Source organism: Pristiophorus japonicus, chromosome 5, assembly GCF_044704955.1.
Source record: "Pristiophorus japonicus isolate sPriJap1 chromosome 5, sPriJap1.hap1, whole genome shotgun sequence".
Classification (NCBI taxonomy): domain Eukaryota; kingdom Metazoa; phylum Chordata; class Chondrichthyes; family Pristiophoridae; genus Pristiophorus; species Pristiophorus japonicus.
The window spans coordinates 64,092,013-64,116,635 of NC_091981.1; the positions used below are offsets into that span (position 1 = coordinate 64,092,013).

The 24,623-nt window shown below is 45.2% G+C and overlaps 1 protein-coding gene and 1 long non-coding RNA gene across 9 annotated transcripts in view; one reads left to right on the forward strand and one right to left on the reverse strand.

The window, feature by feature from the left end:
- Window positions 1–21,343, forward strand: part of LOC139264368 (uncharacterized) — a 33,763-nt gene extending 12,420 nt beyond the window's left edge. Inside the window, exon 3 of the long non-coding RNA XR_011593330.1 lies at window positions 21,170–21,343. This is a non-coding gene — a long non-coding RNA (uncharacterized lncRNA). The remainder of the gene's footprint in view (window positions 1–21,169) is intronic.
- atxn1a (ataxin 1a) overlaps window positions 1–24,623 on the reverse strand; it is a 399,635-nt gene that overhangs the window by 195,325 nt on the left and 179,687 nt on the right. The gene's annotated exons all lie outside the window — the stretch shown is intronic.

Sequence of the window (24,623 nt, forward strand, 5' to 3'; positions counted from 1 at the left end):
GGTCCCCTGGCTTTATGGTAATGGTGGAGTGAGGGATATGCCGGACAATGAGTATACAGATTGTGGTGGAATACAATTCTGCTGCTGATGGCCATCAGCGCCCCATGGATGTCCAGCTCTGAGCTGCTAGATCTATCCTGAAACAATCCCATTTAGCATGCTGGTAGTGTCACATACAACATGATGGAGGGTGTCCCTCAGTGTGAAGACGGGACTTCATCTCCACAAGGACTGTGCGTTGGTCACTGCTACCAATGCTATCATGTAGATTGGTGAGGTCGAGAGTCAAAGTTGAAGACTCCCAGGGTTACTCCCTCAGACCGTATACCACTGCACCACTACTTCTGCCGGTGGGGCAAGACATACCCAGCGATGGGGAGGAGGAGTCTGGGACATTGGCTGAAAGTTATGATTTTGAAGGTGCCTACGCCAGGCTGTTGTTCGATTAATCTGTGGGACAACTCTCCCAATTAGTGAGGAGAGCTTTACATGGTTGACTGGGCTGGGTGTGTCATTGTTGTGTCCGAAGCCGGTGGCTAGTCGATGCTGAGTAGTCTGTCCAGTTTTATTCTTCTTGTTTTTCGTAGTGGTTTGTTACAACTGAGTGGCTTGCTAGGCCATTTCAGAGGGCAGTTAAGCATCAACCACATTGCTGTGGGTCTGGTGTCACATATACGTCAATTTCCTTCCGTAAAGAACACTAGTGAACCAGATAGGTTTTTATGACAATCCAATAGTTTCATTGCAGCTTTTTATTCCAGATTTATTTAATTAATTGAATTTAAATCCCCCCATGGTGGGATTTGAACTCAATTCTTCTGCATCATTAGTCCAAGCCTCTGGCTTACTAGTCCAGTAACATAACTACTATGCTACCGTACCCCGTGGAGATTGGGCCTACACTCTTTCTGGAGTTTAGAAGAATGAGAGGTAATCTCGTGAAACATACAAGATTCTGAGCAGGGTTGACGGGGTAGATGCTGAGAGGTTGTTTTCCCTGGCTCAAGAGTCTAGAACTAGGGGGCATAGTCTCAGGATAAGGGGTCAGCCATTTAAGACTGAGATGAGGAGGAATTTCTTCACTCACAGGATTGTGAATCTTTGGAACTCTCTACCCCAGGAGGGCTGCGAATGTTGAATCGTTGAATATATTCATGGCTGAGATATAGATTTTTGGACTCTCGGGCAATCAAGGGATATGGAGATAGGGTGGGAAAGTGTTGAGGTCGATGATCAGCCATATTCTTATTGAATGGGGGAACAAGCTCAAGGGGCCGTTTGGCCTACTCCTGCTACTAATTCTTGTGTTCTTAATCTGGTGTCAAATCCGCACACAGATGATCGTGAAAAGGCATGTTTGCAAGAGATAATATAAAAATAGTTGACAAAATAATAAGTGATAGATGGAAATGAAAGAATCTGTTATATATGTAAACCTGTAAATACTTTGTTTTACCACCAGAGGGCTCATCCCCTGGAGTCCCAAGGGCACTCTGAAATAAAGGACTACGGTCACTCATTACTTTAAGCTTACAGTATCTGGTCAGATTCTTTATTCAAGACATAACCACTGGCGACGAGATACGGATGACAAACCCCACCACAACAATGCAGAGAATCGTGGGCTTCCTGGAGAAATTTTCAGAGGGAGATGATTGGGAAACCTTCGTGGAGTGACTGGACCAATATTTCATAGCCAACAAGCTGGAAGGAGAAGCGAACGCTGCCAAACGAAGGGCGATCCTCCTCACCGTTTGCAGGGCACCAACGTATGGCCTCATGAAAAATCTGCTCGCTCCAGCGGAACCCACAGAAAAGTCATTCGATAATTTGTGCATACTGGTTCGGGAGTTCTGAAGGAAAGGGTTCTGATGGCGAGGTACCGGTTCTACATGTACAAGAGGTCTGAAGGCCAAGAAGTGGCGAGCTACATCGGTGAGCCTTACAGGACATTGCGAATTTGAAGGACACTTGGAGCACATGCTCAGGGACTTCTTTGTACTTGGCATTGGCCATGAAGTAATACTTCTCAAACTTTTGACTGTAGAGACCCCAACCTTGAATAAAGCCATTGTGATAGCCCAGGCATTCATTACCACCAGTGACAATACCAAACAAATCTCTCAGCACACGAGTACTGCTGCAAGTACTGTGAACAAAGTAATGTTGTTTTCGAATCGTAACGTACAGGACAGGACTCACATGCCTGCAGCCACACGTCTGCAGATGCCTGAGTCCACCCTCAAGGGTGAAGAATGCAAGGCCGTCAACACCTTGTTGGCGCTGCAGAGGTGATCATCATTTTCATTCATGCCGCTTCAAAGGATACGTTTGTAAGGGCTGTGGAACAATGGGGCACCTCCAACGTATCTGCAGGTGAGCTGAAAACCCTGCTAATCCTGCAAACCACCATGTTGCAGAGGAGGATAGATCCACAGTGGATCACGATGAACCAGAGCCTCAGACTGAGGAGGCAGATGTATATGGGGTGCACACATTTACCACAAGGTGTCCCCCAATAATGCTGAAGGTTGAATTAAATGGACTCCCGGTGTCAATGGAGCTGGACATGTGCGCGAGCCAGCCCATAATGAGCAAAAAGACTTTCGATAAATCATGGTGCAGCAAGGCCTCAAGGCCAGTCCTGACTCCCATTCGAACTAAACTGAGAACGTACACAAAGGAACTGATTCCCGTAATCGGCAGTGCTACCGTAAAGGTCTCCTACGATGGAGCGGTGCACAATTTACCACTCTGGGTGGTACCGGGCGATGGCCCCACGCTGTTCGGCAGGAGCTGGTTGGGAAAGATACGCTGGAACTGGGACGACATCCGAGTGCTCTCGTGCGTCAACGACACTTCATGTGCCCAGGTCCTAAACAAGTTCCCCTCGCTGTTCGAACCGGGCATCGGGAAGTTCCAAGGAGCAAAAGTGCAGATCCACTTGATTCCGGGGACGCGACCCATCCATCACAAGGCGAGAGCGGTACCGTACATGATGAGAGAGAGGGTGGAGATCGAGCTGGACCGGCTGCAACTAGAAGGCATAATTTCGCCGATCGAATTCAATAAGTGGGCCAGTCCGATTGTTACAGTCCTCAAGGGAGACGGCACCGTCAGAATCTGTGGTGATTACAAAGTAACTATCAATCGTTTCTCCCTGCAGGATCAATAACTGCTAACAAAGGCAGACGACCTATTTGCGATGCTGGCGGGAGGAAAAACGTTCACAAAGCTGGACTTGACCTCAGCCTACATGACGCAGGAGTCTAGGACTCCTGAACTACTTTGTCAACTTCTTACCGGGTCTTAGCACACTGTTAGAACTACTGCACCCTTTACTGCGGAAAGGAGATGAATGGGTATGGGGTAAAAGCCAAGAAAATGCCTTTGAGAAAGCTAGGAAACTGTTATGCGCAAACAAATTGCTTGTGTTGTATGATCCACGTAAGCGTTTGGTACTAACATGTGATGCGTCGTCATATGGTGTTGGGTGTGTATTGCAACAAGCTAATGAATCTGGGAAATTGCAACCGGTTGCTTATGCATCCAGAAGTCTAAGGCTGAGAGGGCCTACAGCATGATCGAAAAAGAAGCATTACCGTGTGTTTATGGGGTAAAGAAAATGCATCAATATCTTTTTGGGCTCAAATTTTAATTGGAAACCAACCATAAGCCACTTATATCCCTCTTTTCTGAAAGTAAGGGAATAAATGCGAATGCATCGGCCCGCATCCAGAGTTGGGCGCTCACGTTGTCCGCATACAACTACGCCATCCTCCACAGGCCAGGCACAGAAAACTGTGCCGATGCTCTCAATAGGCTGCCATTGCCCACCTCAGGGATGGAGATGGCACAGCCCGCAGATTTAGTTATGGTAATGGGAGCATTTGAGAGTGAGCAATCACCTGTTACCGCCCGACAGATTAGAACCTGGACGAGCCAGGACCCTTTACTGTCCTTAGTAAAAAAACTGTGTGCTCCACAGGAGTTGATCTAGTGTCCCGTTAGAGATGCAGGAAGAAATAAAGCCGCACCAGCGGCACAGATAAAATGTTCATACAGGCAGACTGCCTCCTATGGGGTAATCGGGTAGTGGTGCCAAAAAAGGGCAGGGACACTTTCATTAGTAACCTCCACAGTACTCACCCAGGCATTGTGATAATGAAAGCGATAGCAAGATCCCATATGTGGTGGCCTGGTATCGATGTAGACTTAGAGTCCTCCATGCACAAATGTAACACATGCTCATAGTTAAGCAATGCACCCAGGGAGGCGCCACTAAGTTTATGGTCCTGGCCCTCCAAACCGTGGTCCAGGGTCCATGTTGACTATGCAGGCCCATTCGTGGGAAAAATGTTTCTTGTGGTTGTAGATACGTACTCCAAATGGATTGATTTTGAGATAATGTTGGCAAGCACATCCGCTGCCACCATTGAAAACCTGTGGGCCATGTTAGCCACACACGGCCTGCCTGATGTCCTTGTGAGTGACAATGGGCCGTGCTTCACCAGTGCAGAGTTCAAAGAGTTCATGACCCGCAATAGGATCAAACATGTCACATCTGCCCTGTTTAAACCAGCGTCCAATGGTCAGGCAGAGCGAGCAGTGCAAACAATCAAGCAGAACTTGAAGAGGATAACTGAAGGCTCACTGCAGACTCGCCTATCCCGAGTCCTGCTTAGTTACTGCACAGGACCCCACTCGCTCACTGGGGTTCCCCCCGCTGAGCTGCTCATGAAAAGGGCACTCAAGACAAGGCTCTCGTTAGTCCACCCTGCTCTACACGAACAGGTAGAGAACAGGCAGCTTCAACAGAACACATTTCATGGTCGCGCAAATGTGTCACGCGAAATCGAGATTAATAATCCTGTATTTGTGTTAAACTACGGACAAGATCCCAAGTGGCTTCCCGGCACTGTTGTGGCCAAAGAGGGGAGTAGGGTGTTTCTGGTCAAACTTTCAAATGGACTCACCTGCAGAAAACACTTGGGCCAAACCAAACTCAGATTCAAGGACTATCCAGAACAACCCACAATAGACTCAACCTTTTTCGACCCCCCGCCCCCCATCCCACCAGCACACACACACGTGGCAACCGACCTTGCGGTTGACCACGAAGCAGAACACATCATCTGCAGCAGCCCAGCAGGACTCACCACACCCAGGCAGCCCTGCAAGGCCAGCTGTGCAGCAGCCCAGCGAGGGCCCAACAAACGACTCACCAAAACCAGCATTTGCACCGAGACGATCAATCAGGGAAAGGAAGGCCCCAGATCGACTCACATTGTAAATAGTTACACTATTGACTTTGGGGAGGAGGGGAGAGTGTTGTTATATATGTAAACCTGTAAATACCTTGTTTAACTACCAGAGGACTCATCCCCTGGAGTCCCAAGGGATCCCACAGTCCCAAGGGATCCCACAGTCCCTTGGGAGCACCTGTACATAAGGAGGCCTCACAGGCTGGAGAGGCACTCTGGAGACCTGTAATAAAGGACTACAGTCACACGTTACTTTAAGCTTGCAGTTTCTGGTCAGATTCTTTATTCAAGAAATAACATAATCAATTAGCATTTTTCTGAATGAACTATTAAGATTCTATTTTCTGTTTTGGACCTCAAATAATTCAAATAAACATAGTGTGACAGAGCACAAATTTCTTCAAATTTCCACTTTGCGCCCCAAAAAATAATTCAACTTCTCTTTCTTTCAGTATTATATATAGTAGTTCCTTTTTATATTTCATTTTATAATTCAATGTTAAGAGTCACTGACCGGAATCTTTACCCGAGTGTCAGGCAGATGTGTGCGGGCCGTATAGCGGGTCATCATTCCTAATCACTCAACAGCGCATTCTGCACTGCGCATCTGACTCAACTGCATCAACTGAAACAGTCACGTGGGTTTCCCAGCCCAATGAAATACAGCGGGTCTGCTGACGTCACGAATGACTCGTTTTCAGCACTGACATTTAAAGCAGCCTTGCACACATCTCAAGTGAAGCTTGTTGTAGGAGAGATCAAGGTGTTTGGGAGAACTACAAATTGCTACATAATACTGAGATTTGTGGTCATGGAGTAACACAGACAGAGGGCAGCATCAAGTTTCCCTCATGCCTCTCTGGAATTGCAGGTCTAGGGATTAAGATAATGCAGGGAGGTAGATAGCGAGAAACTGTTCCGATTGGTGGAAGGCTCAAGAACCAGAGGACACAAATGAGGACGCAAAAGAACCAAAGGCGACATGAGGAAAAACTTTTTTTACGTAGCGAGTGGTTAGCATCTGAAATACACTGCCTGAAATGGTGGAGAAGGCAGACTCAATCGTGGCTTTCAAAAGGGAATTGGCTAAGTAGCTGAAGGAAAACAATTTGCAGGGCTACAGGGAAAGGGCGGGGGAGCGGGACTAGCTGAAGTGCTCTTGAAAAGAGCCGGCATGGGCGCGACAGGCCGCATTGCCTCTTTCTGTGCTGTAACTATTTTATGATTCTATGAAAACTTGAGATTAAAAAGGCAGTTGAGGGTCTGTAATCGAGTAGTTCAATAGCTCCAATGAGATCGCCTGCCTCTCCCAAGCGGGTCTGTGGTGCGCATCGAAATACGCATAAGTTAAATGTGGAATATAGTGCACCGGGAACCTGCAGTCATCCCGCTAACAATTTCCGCACTTTTAGCTGCCAACCCATCCCCAAATCCGTACGCTCTGCAATGGGAAAATTCCAACCATTGTGTTGCCTTGTGTCAAATTCCATAATAATATTTGATTTGTGAGCTTTGGTATATGAATTACTTAAAGCAAAGACAAAATGCGTATCTGCGCCTCATGCTGTGGTACTGAATCAGTTGGACAAAAGATCCTAGATTTGATTAGATGGAGTTGGTCGTGTAGGGGAGCAACTAGGGTTCCCGCTCCTGATCCTATCCAGTGATCCTTGCTGGAATGTGTGCAAATATTTGGTTAAGACATAATGGGCTGGGCTGGGCTGTGATGCCCTCATTCACTGACCAAGCTCTCACATGAAGAATGGCTTCTTTGGTGAGGTCACTAGGTGAAGGCACCTAGCCACGCATACGACCACACCCAAACAAATGTCAGGAGAGGAGGGGAGTACAAAAGCGGGGAGGTCCTGCTGCAACTGTATAGGGTATTGGTAAGGCCGCACCTGGAGTACTGCGTGCAGTTTTGGTCACCTAACTTAAGGAAGGATATACTGGCTTTGGAGGGGGTACAGAGATGATTCACTAGGCTGATTCCGGAGATGAGGAGGTTACCTTATGATGATAGATTGAGTAGACTGGGTCTTTACTCGTTGGAGTTCAGAAGGATGAGGGGTGATCTTATAGAAACATTTAAAATCATGAAAGGGATAGACAAGATAGAGGCAGGGAGGTTGTTTCCACTGGTCGGGGAGACTAGAACTAGGGGGCACAGCCTCAAAATACGGGGGAGCCAATTTAAAACCGAGTTGAGAAGGAATTTCTTCTCCCAGAGGGTTGTGAATCTGTGGAATTCTCTGCCCAAGGAAGCAGTTGAGGCTAGCTCATTGAATGTATTCAAGTCACAGATAGATAGATTTTTAACCAATAAGGGAATTAAGGGTTACGGGGAGAGGGCGGGTAAGTGGAGCTGAGTCCATGGCCAGATCAGCCATGATCTTATTGAATAGCGGAGCAGGCTCGAGGGGCTAGATGGCCTACTCCTGTTACTAATTCTTATGTTCTTATGAGTAAGGGGTTAACTAAAAATGTTACAAAAATATAATGCTGACATTGTTTTTTTAACAGTGTAGCCTGTTGAGTGCCTTCAAATTGTATTCCACTGAACTAGGCATTGCAAACCCACGAAGATATGGATAAACTAATGAACTACATTACATCAGTGACTACACTTCAAAAATACTTAATTGGCTGTAAAGCGCTTTTAGATTTATTGAGATCGTAAAAGGTGCCATATAAATACATGACTCTTTTCTTTCTAAAATGCTACAGTGGAATGTTGCTTATACGTACCAGTGGAGGCCCACCTCCTCATGGTGTGATGTCAGGCAGATAATGGGTAGACATCAGGTAATATCCCACAGGTCAGTGTAAAATCCCAGCTGATGGATAAGGTTACTTTCTGACAGAGCATGGAGGGAGTGTTGTTTTTCTGCAATTTTCTAAGGAGTTTCTTCGATCTTAGAGCCAATTTGAGAATGGTACCAGATTAGGGGTGGGAAGGGTCAGTACCAGATTCTGAGTGCAGAGCAACAAGGAAGATCGTGCCAAACCAGCTGAAGAAGGGCACACGAGTAAAGACCTAGCTGGTTCAGTCTCTGCAGACTGTGGTGGTCTGTCCTACACTCAGCATAGGACTCCTTTTGTTGGATCCGCTCTGGGTGGACCTCACGTACCTGCACATGTTGCACAGCCCAAAACGTTGCCCTGCACATCTTAACATCTCCGCTGAAAGATAGCACCTCCGACAATGTAGCACTCCCTCAGTATTGCATTGAAATGTTAACCTAAATTTTTGTGCTCAAGTCCCTGAAGTCGGGCTTGACCCCATGACCTTGAGGTTCTAAATTCATTGGACTGACGCATTAATGTTGATGTTTTCTCAGACTGGAATGGATAGGACTAGATCATCAAAGCAAAACCATTAAGTTCATCCAACAGCAACAGGTTCTTAGTCTATTACAAAGCACCTGTTCACATAAGACTGACCATGCTGCCTTTGTTACAGGAATATCAGTGGTATTTAAATTGACACCCCACATACAAAAAAATATACAGTGGAGACCTTCTAAAATAGTTCTAACTAAATCACATAACAGTAAGTACATGAGAACTAACTGTATGTTACTGTAGATGAATGAGGATAAAGTAAGGAGGCGGGAACCTTCAGAATAATTCCACAATCTCACATAGAAAATCAAGGTTGATGAATTAGGGCTAAAATGTAGCCATAAGTGTAACTCGCTCTCCCTGCACGTATAGCTCCTCACTGGGAGCCTGGTATTATCCCTCTTGTATATAGCTTGATGTTGTATGTAATTGCTATTAGGTATAAATAAATTCACCACAAATACTATTACAGGGGTCTTTTTTTTTTTAAATGGTCCCTTCGTGGAGACACTCCCACCATTCATGCTATTAAATCCATCTTGTGTCGACCAGCAGCAGACTTGTCGAAGCAGGTAAAAACCTAATCTACAAGTCTGTAGCCGGTCTGTAGACACTGAATAAATTTGAGGAAACAACTACCAAACAGCAGGTTCCCAGAATCCAAATTTAAAACAAAAATATAAAAGCAGGTTTATTTGGAGCTGAAAAGATGCCCTTCAAAGATATTTATTTAATGCACTCCTATTACCAGATATGTTAGAAACAGAGTTGGGAAAAGGAGCCAGAAAATAATAAAACTCAGTAGCTTAAGTTTATACAAGTTAAATTGCCATCCTGTAAAGACCAGTTCTTCTGATTTACTAATCTAAATTATTCATAATTTAGTTATGTACAGTTCTTTAAAGAGATTACTGTTCTAAATGAACAAATATTAATTAATGTCATTGCAAAAATCTCAAGTGACCCTTGATTTCATGGTTAGCCCTTTGTTCGATCACTAAAACCCGCTGACACTCATTAACTAAAAGCTCTTAATATGAGACATCCAGCAGAAATCTGGAAAATTACTAATGTGGTTAAACCACAATGCCATAATAGTTTTTTTTTAAAGCTTGGTGGGGTCCCCGTCAGAAAACTGGTGCCAGTATGCACTGCCAGGCAGAACGTCTTCTGGAGTAGAAGTTCTCAAACCTCTTATTGTGAACCCCCTTCCAGATCTACCAGCTGCCCACATACCCCTGCCAACATACAGGTTTAATATTTTAACCCCTTTAATGCCTAAGCATGATACATCTTGAAGTAAGTTAATTACTTTATATAACAAATTCCCACAGAGTTTTAAAGCTTTGTCTGAGTAGCCTATTATAAAAATGCAATAAGTAAATAAATGAATTAAATCCACCATAAGCCAATTTCTCCCAGCGATGTCTCCGGGGTATGCGTACCATAGTTTGGGAACCCCTGCGCAAGTGGGAGATAATTTCGCTTTTATTATTTTGTACAAGGCAGGGACAGTGTTCCTCAATATATTGTTTTTTAAAAATTCTGTCTCAGAATTTACTCAGGACAGCTCAAACAAATCAAAACACTTGATGGATGTCACAGGTTAACATCATCAAGTCAGAGAGTGATGTCTCCCAAAATACTCACATGAGCCAATAATGGAATCGCCAGCAGTATTCTCGCTTCTGTATTCTGGACACTACCATTTTTGAGGGGAGAGGTTTGTCAACTTCTACATATTTTCAAATTACAGTAATTTTCCATTATAAATAAACATCTCTATATTCACAAATTACAATATTTCCCCATTATAAATAAATTTATATTTTCAAATTCAAGTATTTATTATAAATAAACCTATATAATCTCATTGCAGTATTTCACCACTATAAATAAACTATATCATCTCTTAAATTACAGTATTTTGCAATTAAACAAATTGCTATATATCGCATTAATTACAGTACTCGCATTAAGAATAAAGTACTATATAATCTCATTACAGTATTTCTCAATTATAAACAAACTGCTCTGTTCTTGAAATACAGAATTTCTTCAACAACAACAACTTGTATCTATATAGCACCTCATTATAACTATACTATATATTCTCAATATACAACATTTCTCTATTATAGATATTCACCTTTTAAAGTTATAATTGACTGCAATAATTTTTTTTTAAAACAAGATTTCTTAACACGCCCTGGGCTAGAATTTTGGGTTTTAGTATTTCGCCCATTTTCGGGCGATAATCGTGGCAAATGTTTTTTTTAACCGTTGGGTTACGGTTACCGCCAGAGCTCGCAAAATTCAGCAAATGGTCAAGAACGTTGGCGCTAGCGATATATCCGGTGTTGCACAACTGAAATTGTGCACCGGAGCCAAAATTTGCGAGCGAAAACAAAAATTGGACCTTCTGCACATGTGTGAATTTTTATTTTTTGCATGGTTTTTTTCTTCCCGTGCTTCTGGTCAGCTGTCAGGGGGCGCCGCGCATGCGCAGAACACCCAGGGCTGAATCAGCCATTTTTAGATTCAATTCAAGTACTTTGGTTCGGTAATCACTGAGGAGGACACAAACAACCTTCCAGATATAAAAAGGGTCGGAGGATCTAGTAAGGAGGAGGAACTGAGGGAAATCCTTATTAGTCGGGAAATTGTGTTAGGGAAATTGATGGGATTGAAGGCCGATAAATCCCCAGGGCCTGATGGACTGCATCCCAGAGTACTTAAGGAGGTGGCCTTGGAAATAGTGGATGCATTGACAGTCATTTTCCAACATTCCATTGACTCTGGATCAGTTCCTATGGAGTGGAGGGTAGCCAATGTAACCCCACTTTTTAAAAAAGGAGGGAGAGAGAAAACAGGGAATTATAGACCTGACATCGGTAGTGGGTAAAATGATGGAATCAGTTATTAAGGATGTCATAGCAGTGCATTTGGAAAGAGGTAATATGATAGGTCCAAGTCAGCATGGATTTGTGAAAGGGAAATCATGCTTGACAAATCTTCTGGAATTTTTTGAGGATGTTTCCAGTAGAGTGGACAAGGGAGAACCAGTTGATGTGGTATATTTGGACTTTCAGAAGGCGTTCGACAAGGTCCCACACAAGAGATTGATGTGCAAAGTTAGAGCACATGGGATTGGGGGTAGTGTGCTGACATGGATTGAGAACTGGTTGTCAGACAGGAAGCAAAGAGTAGGAGTAAATGGGGACTTTTCAGAATGGCAGGCAGTGACTAGTGGGGTACCGCAAGGTTCTGTGCTGGGGCCCCAGCTGTTTACACTGTACATTAATGATTTAGATGAGGGGATTAAATGTAGTATCTCCAAATTTGCGGATGACACTAAGTTGGGTGGCAGTGTGAGCTGCGAGGAGGATGCTATGAGGCTGCAGAGCGACTTGGATAGGTTAGGTGAGTGGGCAAATGCATGGCAGATGAAGTATAATGTGGATAAATGTGAGGTTATCCACTTTGGTGGTTAAAAACAGAGAGACAGACTATTATCTGAATGGTGACAGATTAGGAAAAGGGGAGGTGCAAAGAGACCTGGGTGTCATGGTACATCAGTCATTGAAGGTTGGCATGCAGGTACAGCAGGCGGTTAAGAAAGCAAATGGCATGTTGGCCTTCATAGCGAGGGGATTTGAGTACAGGGGCAGGGAGGTGTTGCTACAATTGTACAGGGCCTTGGTGAGGCCACACCTGGAGTATTGTATACAGTTTTGGTCTCCTAACCTGAGGAAGGACATTCTTGCTATTGAGGGAGTGCAGCGAAGGTTCACCAGACTGATTCCCGGGATGGCGGGACTGACCTATCAAGAAAGACTGGATCAACTGGGCTTGTATTCACTGGAGTTCAGAAGAATGAGAGGGGACCTCATAGAAACGTTTAAAATTCTGACGGGGTTAGACAGGTTAGATGCAGGAAGAATGTTCCCAATGTTGGGGAAGTCCAGAACCAGGGGACACAGTCTAAGGATAAGGGGGAAGCCATTTAGGACCGAGATGAGGAGGAATTTCTTCACCCAGAGAGTGGTGAACCTGTGGAATTCTCTACCACAGAAAGTTGTTGAGGCCAATTCACTAAATATATTCAAAAAGGAGTTAGATGAAGTCCTTACTACTAGGGGAATCAAGGGGTATGGTGAGAAAGCAGGAATGGGGTACTGAAGTTGCATGTTCAGTCATGAACTCATTGAATGGCGGTGCAGGCTAGAAGGGCCGAATGGCCTACTCCTGCACCTAGTTTCTATGTTTCTATGTTTCACGATGGAAGGAGATGAGAGCAGGCAGAGAGCCAGAAAGTTAAGAGGTTGCCTGCCAGTGGCAGTTAACTGTCAGTCAGCTGAAATTGTTTGTCTTGAATAGCCGTTAATCATAGACTCAGCACTTGTAAATTGGGTGTAGCTCCTAAGGTTATAAAAGTCAACAGTTTTTCAGAGCACAGAGTGATCTGCACAGAGAGTTCTTAAACGGAGTGGAGTTAAACAGAGTGGTTTATTTGGGAACTTGGAAAGAGTGGGAATTCAGAGAGGAGGGGAAGATTAATTTAAAAATTAAAAATAGGTAAGTGATATTTCACAAAGGCAGCGGACCTACATGGGAGCAGCAGCAGGAGCTGAGACGGATGCTTAAAAAGCAAAGCTCAACAGGCAACATTCGGAAGGGACGTCAGAATTAAAAGTGCCGTCGGCACAAGGGAAGTAGCCAATTGGTGAGTGTTTTTTTTTCTGTGTTAAGTTAGTACTTAGTCTTTAAATAAAGGTAAGTTAAATCAGCTGATTGCTGAGTAGTTGCTGGGTGTGTTTTGCTAAGGTTTAGAGTTTATTTTTGCTTCTGAGTCTAACGATGGCAGGGCAGCTCAGTCCCGTAGATTGCACATCCTGTGGCATGTGGGAAGTCCTGGACGCTTCATGCAGCCGGGACGACCAGAAGGCGTCTCCAGCTGCACCAACTCGAGCTATGCGTTTTGGAGCTTGAGTGGCGGCTTGAATCACTGCGGTGCATCCGCGAGACAGAGTAACGTGGATAGCATGTTTCTAGAGGTGGTCACTCCGCAGATTAAGAGTGTGCAGGCAGAGAGGTAGTGGGTGACCGGCAGACAGAAGAGGACTAGGCAGATAGTGCAGGAGTCCCCTGAGTCCATCTCGCTCTCCAACCGGTATTCTCTTCTGAGTACGGTGGGGGCAACGGTGCCTCTGGGGAGTGCAGCCAGAGCCAAGATCAAGTCACCTCAGCTGCATGGCAGGGTGGGGGAGGAAGAAGAATGAAAGAGCTATAGCGGTAGGGGATTCAATAGTCAGGGGAGAAGACAGGGGTTTCTGCGGCCGCAGACGTGACTCCAGGATGGTATGTTGCCTCCCTGGTGCCAGGGTCAAGCATGTCATCGAGCGGCTGCAGAGTATTCTGGGGGATGGGAGGGGAGAGGGTGAACTGCCAGAGGTCGTGGTCCATATCGGGACCAATGACATCGGTAGAAAGAGGGATGACATCCTGCAGGCAGAGTTTAGGAAGTTAGGAGAGAGATTAAAAAGCAGGACCTCAAAGGTAGTAATCTCTCGATTGCTCCCAGTGCCACAAGCCAGTGAGTACAGAAATAGAAGGATAGAGCAGATAAGTGCATGGGTGGAGAGATGGTGCAGAAGGGAGGGCTTTAGAAACATAGAAAATAGGTGTAGCAGTAGGCCTTTCGGCCCTTCGAGCCTGCACCACCGTTCAATATGATCATGGCTGATCATGCAACTTCAGTACCCCATTTTTGCTTTCTCTCCATACCCCTTGACCCCTTTAGCCGTAAGGGCCACATCTAACTCCCTTTCGAATATATCTAATGAACTAGCCTCAACAACTTTCTGTCGTAGAGAATTCCACAGGTTCACATTTCTGAGTGAAGAAGTTTCTCCTCATCTCAGTCCTAAATGGATTACCCCTTATTTAGACTGTTGACCCTGGTCTTGGACTTCCCCAACATCGGGAACATTCTTCCTGCATCTAGCCTGTCTAATCCCGTCAGAATTTTATATGTTTCTATGAGATCCCCTCTCATTCTTCTAAATTCCAGCGAATATAAGCCTAGTCGATCCAGTCTTTCTTCATATGTCAGTCCTGCCATCCCGGGAATCAGTCTGGTGAACCTTCACTACACTCCCTCAATAGCAAGAATGTCCTTCGTCAGATTAGGAGACCAAAACTGTGCACAATATTCAAGGTGTTGCCTCACCAAGGCCGTGTACAACTGCAGTAAGACTTCCCTGCTCCTGTACTCAAATCCTCTGGCTATGAAGGCCAACATGCCATTTGCCTTCTTCACCGCCTGCTGTACCTGCATGCCAACTTTCATTGACTGATGTATCATGACACTCAGGCCTCGTTGCACCTCCCCTTTTCCTAATCTGTCACCATTCAGATAATATTCTGCCTTCCTGTTTTTGCCAACAAAGTGGATAACCTCACATTTATCTATATTATCTGCCATGCATTTGTCCACTCACCTAACCTGTCCAAGTCACCCTGCAGCCTCTTAGCATCCTCCTCACAGCTCACACTGCCACCCAGCTTAGTGTCATCTGCAAACTTGGAGATATTACATTCAATTCCTTCGTCCAAATCATTAATGTATATTGTAAATAGCTGGGGTCCCAGCACTGAACCTTGTAATACCCCACTAGTCATTGCCTGCCATTCTGAAAAGGACCAGTTTATTCCTATTCTTTGCTTCCTGTCTGCCAACCAGTTCTCTATCCACGTCAATACATTACCCCCAATACCATGTGCTTTAATTTTGCACACTAATCTCTTGTGTGGGACCTTGTCAAAAGCTTTTTGAAAGTCGAAATACACCACATCCATTGGTTCTCCCTTGTCCACTCTACTAGTTACATCCTCAAAAAATTCCAAAAGATTTGTCAAGCATGATTTCCCTTTCATAAATCCATGCTGACTTGGACCGATCCTGTCACTGCTTTCCAAATGCGCTGCTATTACATCTTTAATAATTGATTCCAACATTTTTCCCACTGTCGATGTCAGGCTAACTGGTCTGTAATTCCCTGTTTTCTCTCTCCATCCTTTTTTAAATAATGGTGTTACATTAGCTACCCTCCAATCCATAGGAACTGATCCAGAGTCTATAGAATGTTGGAAAATGACCACCAATGCATCCACTATTTCTAGGGCCACTTCCTTAAGTACTCTGGAATGCAGACTATCAGGCCCTGGGGATTTTTCGGCCTTCAATCCCATCAATTTCCCGAACAGAATTTCCTGATTAATAAGGATTTCCTTCAGTTCCTCCTTCTCGCTAGACCCTCTGTCCCCTAGTATTTCCGGAAGGCTATTTGTGTCTTCCTCTGTGAAGACAGAACCAAAGTATTTGTTAAGTTGGTCTGCCGTTTCTTTGTTCCCCATTATAAATTCACCTGATTCTGACTGCAAGGACCTACATTTGACTTCACTAATCTTTTTCTCTTCACATATCTATCGAAGCTTTTGCAGTCAGTTTTTATGTTCCCTGCAAGCTTCCTCTCATATTCTATTTCCCCCCTCCTAATTAAACCCTTTGTCCTACTCTGCTAATTTCTAAATTTCTCCCAGTTCTCCGGTTTGCTGCTTTTTCTGGCCAATTTATATGCCTCTTCCTTGGTTTTAACACTATCCTTAATTTCCCTTGTTAGCCATGCGTGATCCACCTTCCCTGTTTTATTTTTATGTCAGACAGGGATGTACAATTCTTGAGGCATTGGGACCAATTCTGGGGGATGTGGGACCTGTACAAGCCAGATGGGTTGCACCTCAACAGAGCCAGGACCAATATCCTCACGGGGGGCGTTTGCTAGTGCGGTTAGGGAGGGTTTAAACTAGCTTGGCAGGGAGATGGGAACCTGAGCATAGATTCAGTAGGGAGGGGAGTAAAGCTGGAATTAGAAAGCAAACATGTAGAAAGTGAGTTTGAAGGACAGAGGAAACAAGCAGGAAAAAAAGGGTAAAAAAACAAATTTAAAAACTCTTTATCTAAATGCACGTAACATTTATAACAAAATAGATGAGTTGACGGCGCAAATAAATACAAATGGGTATGATCTGATAGCCATTACAGAGACGTGGTTGCAAGGTGACCAGGAGTGAGAACTAAATATTCACGGGTATTTGACAATTTGAAAGGACAGACAGAAAGGAAAAGGAGATGGGGTAGCATTGTTAATAAAGGATGGGATCAGTGTGTTAGTGAGAAATGATATTGGCTCAGAGGATCAAGATGTTGAATCAGTTTGGGTGGAGATAAGGAATAATAAAGGGAAAAAGTCGCTGGTGGGCATAGTCTATAGACCCCCTAACAGTAGCTACACTGTTGCACGGAGTATTAATCAAGAAATTATGGAGGCTTGTAATAAAGGAACGGCAATAATCATGGGTGATTTTAACCTTCATATTAATTGGATAAAGCAAATTGAAAGGGTAGCCTTGAGGAGGAGTTCATAGAGTGTATCCGGGATAGTTATCCGGGACTGTGTAATGAGGCAGGATTAATAAATTATCTCATAGTAAAAGATCCTCTAGGAATGAGATGGTTGAAATTCAAATTCAGTTAGAGGGTTCTTAAACCAGGGTCCTAAACTTAAATAAAGGAGACTACAAAGGTACGAGGGCAAAGTTGGCTAAAGTGGACTGGGAAAACAGATTAAAGTGTGGGACAGTTGATGAGCAGTGGCAGACATTTAAGGTGATATTTCATAACTCTCAACAAAAATATTCCAATGAGAAGGAAAAACTGTAAGAGAAGGGATAACTATCTGTGGCTAACTAAGGAAATAAGGGAGGGTGTCAAATTGAAAACAAGGGCATACAAAGTGGCCAAGACTAGTGGGAGGCCAGAGGATTGGGAAATTTTTTAAAGCCAGCAGAGAATGACCAAAATAAATGATTGCGAGGGAAGATAGATTATGAAAGTAAACTAGCACAAAATATAACACAGATAGAAAGAGTGGCTAAAGTAAATGTTGGTCCCCTGGAGGATGAGACTGGGGAATTAATAATGGAGAACAGGGAAATGGCAGAGGCTTTGAACATATATTTTGTATCGGTCTTCACGGTAGAAGACACTAAAAACATCCCAACAGTGCATAATCAAGGGGCTATAGGTAGGGAGGAACTTAATACAATCACTATCACTAATGAATTGCACTTACATTACATTAATGATTTAGACGAGGGGATTAAATGTAGTATCTCCAAATTTGCAGATGACACTAAGTTGGATGGCAGTGTGAGCTGCGAGGAGGATGCTATGAGGCTGCAGAGTGACTTGGATAGGTTAGGTGAGTGGGCAAATGCATGGCAGATGAAGTATAATGTGGATAAATGTGAGGTTATCCACTTTGGTGGTAAAAACAGAAAGACAGACTATTATCTGAATGGTGACAGATTAGGAAAAGGGGAGGTGCAACGAGACCTGGGTGTCATGGTACATCAGTCATTGAAGGTTGGCATGCAGGTACAGCAGGTGGTTAAGAAAGCAAATGGCATGTTGGTCTTCATAGCGAGGGGATTTGAGTACAGGGGCAGGGAGGTGTTACTACAGTTGTACAGGGCCTTGGTGAGGCCACACCTGGAGTATTGTGTGCAGTTTTGGTCTCCTAACTTGAAGAAGGACATTCTTGCTATTGAGCGAGTGCAGCGAAGGTTCACCAGACTGATTCCCGGGATGGCGGGACTGACATATCAAGAAAGACTGGATCAACTGGGCTTGTATTCACTAGAGTTCAGAAGAATGAGAGGGGATATCATAGAAGCGTTTAAAATTCTGACAGATTAGATGCAGGAAGAATGTTCCCAATGTTGGGGAAGTCCAGAACCAGGGGTCACAGTCTAAGGATAAGGGGAAAGCCATTTAGGACCGAGATGAGGAAAAACTTCTTCACCCAGAGAGTGGTGAACCTGTGGAATTCTCTACCACAGAAAGTTGTTGAGGCCAATTCACTAAATATATTCAAAAAGGAGTTACATGTAGTCCTTACTACTAGGGGGAATCAAGGGGTATGGCGAGAAAGCAGGAATGGGGTACTGAAGTTGCATGTTCAGCCATGAACTCATTGAATGGCGGTGCAGGCTCGAAGGGCCGAATGGCCTACTCCTGCACCTATTTTCTATGTTTCTATGTTATCTTGAATCTTTGGGGCCTGGCCTGTTCTGGATAAGGGATTTTTCTGGACGAGGGGTGGTCATGTTAAATTGGATGGTACAGGTACTGAGCAAGGGGATATCGGGGCTGGCTGGCTTGGGGCTGGGAGTGCGGCAGAGAGATCATGGGGAGGGGTGGTGGATTGTGAGGTCAAGCCAGTGATTGCGGGAGACGGCAGCGAGGAAGGACGTCAATTTGTTCATGTCGGAGTTCTGCGCATGTGCCACTCGGTGGGCAGCAGTGGTTCTGGATAAGGGAGTTCTGAATAAAGGAGGTTCAACCTGTAGTGCTAGGTAAAATAATGGGACTAAAGGCAGACAAGTCCCCTGGACCTGATGCCTTACATCCTAGGGGCTTAAGAAAGTGGCTGCAGAGATAGTGGATGCATTGGTTGTAATCTACCAAAATTCCCTGGATTCTGGGGCAGTCCCAGCAGATTGGAAAACTGCAAATGTAATGCCACTATTTAAAAAAAGGAGGCAGACAAAAAGCAGGAAACTATAGACCTGTCATTGGGAAAATGCTGGAGTCCATTATTAAGGAAGCAGTAGCAGGACATTTGGAAAATCATGATTCAATCAAGCAGAGTCAGCATGGTTTTATGAAAGGGAAATCATGTTTGACAAATTTGCTGGAGTTCTTTGAGGATGTAAGGAGCAGGGTGGATAAGATGTATTTGGATTTCCAGAAGGCTTTCGATAAGGTGCCGCATAAGAGGTTACTGCACAAGATAAAAGCTCACTGGGTTGGGGGTAATATATTAGCATGAATAGAGGATTGGCTAACTAACAGAAAAAAGAGAGTTCGGATAAATGGGTCATTTTCCGGTTGGCAAACAGTGACTAGTGGGGTAATGCAGGGATCGGTGCTGGGTCCTCAACTATTCACAATCTATATTAATGATTTGAATGAAGGGACCGAGTGTAATGTAGCCAAGTTTGCTGATGATACAAAGATGGGTGGATAAGCAAATTGTGAGGAGGACATAAAAAATCTGCAAAGGGATATAGACAGGCTAAGTTAGTGGGCAAAAATTTGGCAGATGAAGTATAATGTGGGAAAATGTGAGGTTATCCACTTTGGCAGAAATAATAGAAAAGCAAATTATAATTTAAATGGAGAAAAATTGCCAAGTGCTGCAGTACAGAGAGACCTGGGGATCCTTGTGCATGAAACACAAAAGTTAGTATGTAGGTACAACAAGTAATCAGGAAGGCAAATGGAATGTTGGCCTTTATTGCAAGGGGGATAGAGTATAAAAGCAGAGAAGTCTTGCTATAACTGTGCAGGGTATTGGTGAGGCCACATTTGGAGTACTGCATACAGTTTTGGTCACCGTATTTAAATGAAGGATATATTTGCATTGGAGGCTGTTCAGAGAATGTTCACTAGGTTGATTCCAGAGATGAGGGGGTTGACTTATGAGGATAGGTTTAGCCTATACACATTGGAGTTCAGAAGAATGAGAGATGATCTTATTGAAACTTATAAAATAATGAGGGGGCTCGACAAGGTGGATGCAGAGAGGATATTTCCACCCATAGGGGACATAGTCTTGGAATAAGGGACCACCCATTTAAAACTGAGATGAGGAGAAATTTCTTCTCTCAGAGGGCATGTAAATCTATGGAATTCTCTGCCCCAGAGAGCTGTGGAAGCTGGGTTATTGAATGTATTTAATGCGGAGATAGACAGATTTTTAAACGATAAGGGAGTAAAGGGTTATGGGGTGCGGGCAGGGAAGTGGAGCTGAGTCCATGATCAGATCAGCATGATCTTATTGAATGCGGAGCTAGCACGAGGGGCCAAATGGCCTCCTATTTCTTATGTTCTTAAAGTGCAGTAGTGAGGCAAACGAAGCCCTGGTCACTGCTGTTGAAAGGAGTTGTGCAGAATTAAATAGGACGGGTGCAAGTAAACCCCTCCCAGTGGTTTTTCGTAGAATTTGGATCAGCATATGTGAGTAGGTCTCCTATATCGACGCTATCCGAAGAACCCACACAGTGCCACAAGAGGTTTAATGACCTTTGCAGGGTCGTTAAAGAAACATTTTTATTGATGCACTCCTTCATTACTTAAATTATAAATCTGGCACTATTTGTTCTCGTACTGTTGGTATAGGTAGGCTTAGTGTTGCAGCTTATTTGCCATGAATGATCTTTACATATTATTAAGATTGCTTTCTGAGATCTTAAAAGATGTTTCTGCAGTTCAATGTCTTCCTCGTGAACCACATGCAACTTCCAGGGCCATTAAACAGAGGACTGTATTAAATGTACACAGTATGGTATAAGTGCTTTTGGTGGCTATCTGTGTGTGCCACAAGAGCAGATGGGCCCTCTGGTGACCATTCCCATTGTCATCTTTACAGGGAGAGATGTCCCAAAACCGTCGGGAGCAGCGGTGGACAGGCGGCGGTCCACCCCAAAGCCTGCCTCTGACAGACATCAAGGAAAGTGTGGCTGGTCTGATCGGTACCTCAGGGAGGGCAACTACCCATGGGGGTGCTAACCCCCTCGTTCAATAGTGAGGGTAAGTCCTGCACACTCCCTGGGCTGGGTTGGGGCAATGTGATGTAGTGTCTGTGGACTAGGGTTGGGCAATGTCATGCAATGTCTTTGGACCAAATATAATGGAGTAGCGGCAGTCCTTCAAATGAGAATGTGCTATGTGACCTTACTCATGTCACCCTGCCCCCTCCCCTGCTGCTAACCACTCGTCTGTTGTTTTCTATTTCCAGATGAGGAGTCGCTGGTGCCAAATCCTTCAATGGAAGCCTCCACCTCAGGCCGTCAAGTGGGAGGTGGAGGGCGAGGGCCTTGAAGGAAAGGAGTGGACAGAGCAGCCCCCGGTGGGGGGGGCAGAGACACCTCTTTTCCCTCCGGACAGCGCCTCGTCCGAGGATGAATCATTCTCGGGCTTTCATCCATCCGAGGCCCCGAGTTCTAGTGGCATGCAGCAACGCACTCCCAGGGTTGAATCCCGTATGCTGTCTCTCCGGAGGGTGAGTCGGCAAAGCTGGTCTGCTGACAGACAGGTGGACGTACAACTGGACATGGTGGGACGGTCCAGGGAGAGCGTCCAGCTCACCTGACAGCTCCTAGAGGTATTGGGTAGGATTCCCGCAAACATCGCGACACTATCTGATGGAGATCAGGTCGCAGATTGTCTGAGCGAGCTGCGAGGCTGTCAATGCCCACGTGCAATTGATGGCCTCCATCTCTGACACTGCAGTCCTCAGTGTCACATCCATACCCACATCACCTTTGAGTGGCGATGCCAAGCAAAAGAGGCTTGCCACTCAGAAGCTGGGCCTTCCATACCCCAAGCTTCTCCAGTGAATCCACACATGGCTTCTCCATTGTCTCTTGCCCCCAATACAGCACAACTCTGGCCGCCGTGCTGCATGAAATCTTGGTGCCAACTTGGGTCGGGTCATGATGCGAGGGAGGGAGGGTTAGGGTGATGGGGAAGAGCTGGAGGTAAAAGATGTTCGGTGCAGAGGTTGTTGTTGATTTGTTTTGTTATTTTATAAAAGTTTACAAATTCTGTTCAAGTTCAAATTTTCTAAGTTTCAAAATTATGTTTAACAAGTTTACAATGTTTATTAAATTATTTTGTTCACCTTAACCATTCCTGTGTGGTATCTCATTTGCGGAATAATAGTGGTAATAATCAACATGGTGGGATAGAATAGCCAGGTAACGGTCAAACGTGCCGTTCACTCTTCAAGCAAAGCACTGAATTATGAGCTGCTGACACAAGGCTTTTGAAGTAGCGAAAGCTGCACGAGGCCTCCCCTGTGGTGGAGGAGGTGGTGGTGGTGGCATGAGTTCCTCGCCTGACTCGTCCTCCTCCTCCCCCTTTCTCCTGAGGTGGTCCTGCAATCCCCATTGGCAAACCCTGTCCCCTCATGATGGCTAAGTTGTGCAGCATGCAGCACACCACAATAAACTGATATGGGGAGTATTATAGACAGCCTCCAGAGTGGTCCAGGCATCGGAAGCGCTGCTGGAGCACTCCAATTGTCTGTTCGACGATGTTGCATGTAGCTATATGGCTCTCATTGATGCTTGGCTTCTGTCTGAGAGTTCTGGAGGGGGATCATGAGTCAGGTGGCGAGGCCGTAACCTTTGTCCCCCAGTATCCAGCTCTAGCCTTGTGGTTGACGCACGAACAGGCATGAGACACTGCTCTCTGCAAGATGAAAGCATCATGGATACTCCCTGGATATTGGGCATTGATGCAGACGATCTGCACATTCATGGTGTGGAATCCCTTTCGGTTTCGGTAAACCTCTAGATTGAGTAAAGGTGCTTGTACAGACGTGCGTACAGTCAATGGCACTCTCAACTTTGGGGAAGCCAACAATTCATCCAAAATCTACAACCTCACATTCTGGGCCTCCTTGGTCATTGGGAAGTTTATGAAGTCCATCCTGCATGCGTACAGTGCAGTCATCATCATCATAGGCAGTCCCTCGAAATGAGGAAGACTTGCTTCCACGCCGAAAAGGGATGAGTTCACAACTATTTCAATGATGGATCTAATATTCCATATCCCGAACTACATCTTGAAGGGTAGAAGATGCCTGTGTGTGGATTTTTTTAATGTGTGGTGGCTGTTACACACCAGCCACCACACGGGCTTGACAGAGCTAGGTCTTGGTCCAGTGGCAAGGATTAACCAAGACAACTGGAGACCATCTCTGCTGCATGGACCTAGTGCGGACACATATCAGAGTGTGGCCCGGCCCAGAAATCGGCACGGTCCCGGCCTGCAAGACCATCAGCAGGCCGGGGCCATTAAAGGGAGCAGTGTGCGGCGGCATGCCACTTCAGGGAGCAGCACGTGCTGCTGCAGGAGGGTGATGGCTAATTGCAGTGCGGATAGGTATAGCAGGAGTGGCAAGGTCGGGATGAAGGAGCGGCAAGAGTTCGTAGAGGGATGTGATCGGGGCCCAGAAGAGTCGAGGGCCCAGGGGCAGCACGGGCCAGCCGACACACGGTGCAGCAGTCACCTGCCGAATGCAGCAATGTGTAGCATAATGAGAGATAGAAACATAGAAAATAGATGCAGGAGTAGGCCATTCGGCCCTTCTAGCCTGCACCGCCATTCAATGAGTTCATGGCTGAACATGCAACTTCAGTACCCCATTCCTGCTTTCTCACCATCTAACTCCTTTTTGAATATATTTAGTGAATTGGCCTCAACAACTTTCTGTGGTAGAGAATTCCACAGGTTCACCACTCTCTGGGTGAAGAAATTCCTCCTCATCTCGGTCCTAAATGGCTTCCCCCTTATCCCCCTTATCCCCCTTATCCTTGGACTGTGTCCCCTGGTTCTGGACTTCCCCAACATTGGGAACATTCTTCCTGCATCTAACCTGTCTAACCCCGTCAGAATTTTAAACATTTCTATGAGGTCCCCTCTCATTCTTCTGAACTCCAGTGAATACAAGCCCAGTTGATCCAGTCTTTCTTGATAGGTCAGTCCCGCCATCCCGGGAATCAGTCTGGTGAACCTTCGCTGCACTCCCTCAATAGCAAGAATGTCCTTCCTCAGGTTAGGAGACCAAAACTGTACACAATACTCCAGGTGTGGCCTCACCAAGGCCCTGTACAACTGTAGCAACACCTCCCTGCCCCTGTACTCAAATCCCTTCGCTATGAAGGCCAACATGCCATTTGCTTTCTTAACCGCCTGCTGTACCTGCATGCCAACCTTCAATGACTGATGTACCATGACACCCAGGTCTCTTTGCACCTCCCCTTTTCCTAATCTGTCACCATTCAGATAATAGTCTGTCTCTCTGTTTTTACCAC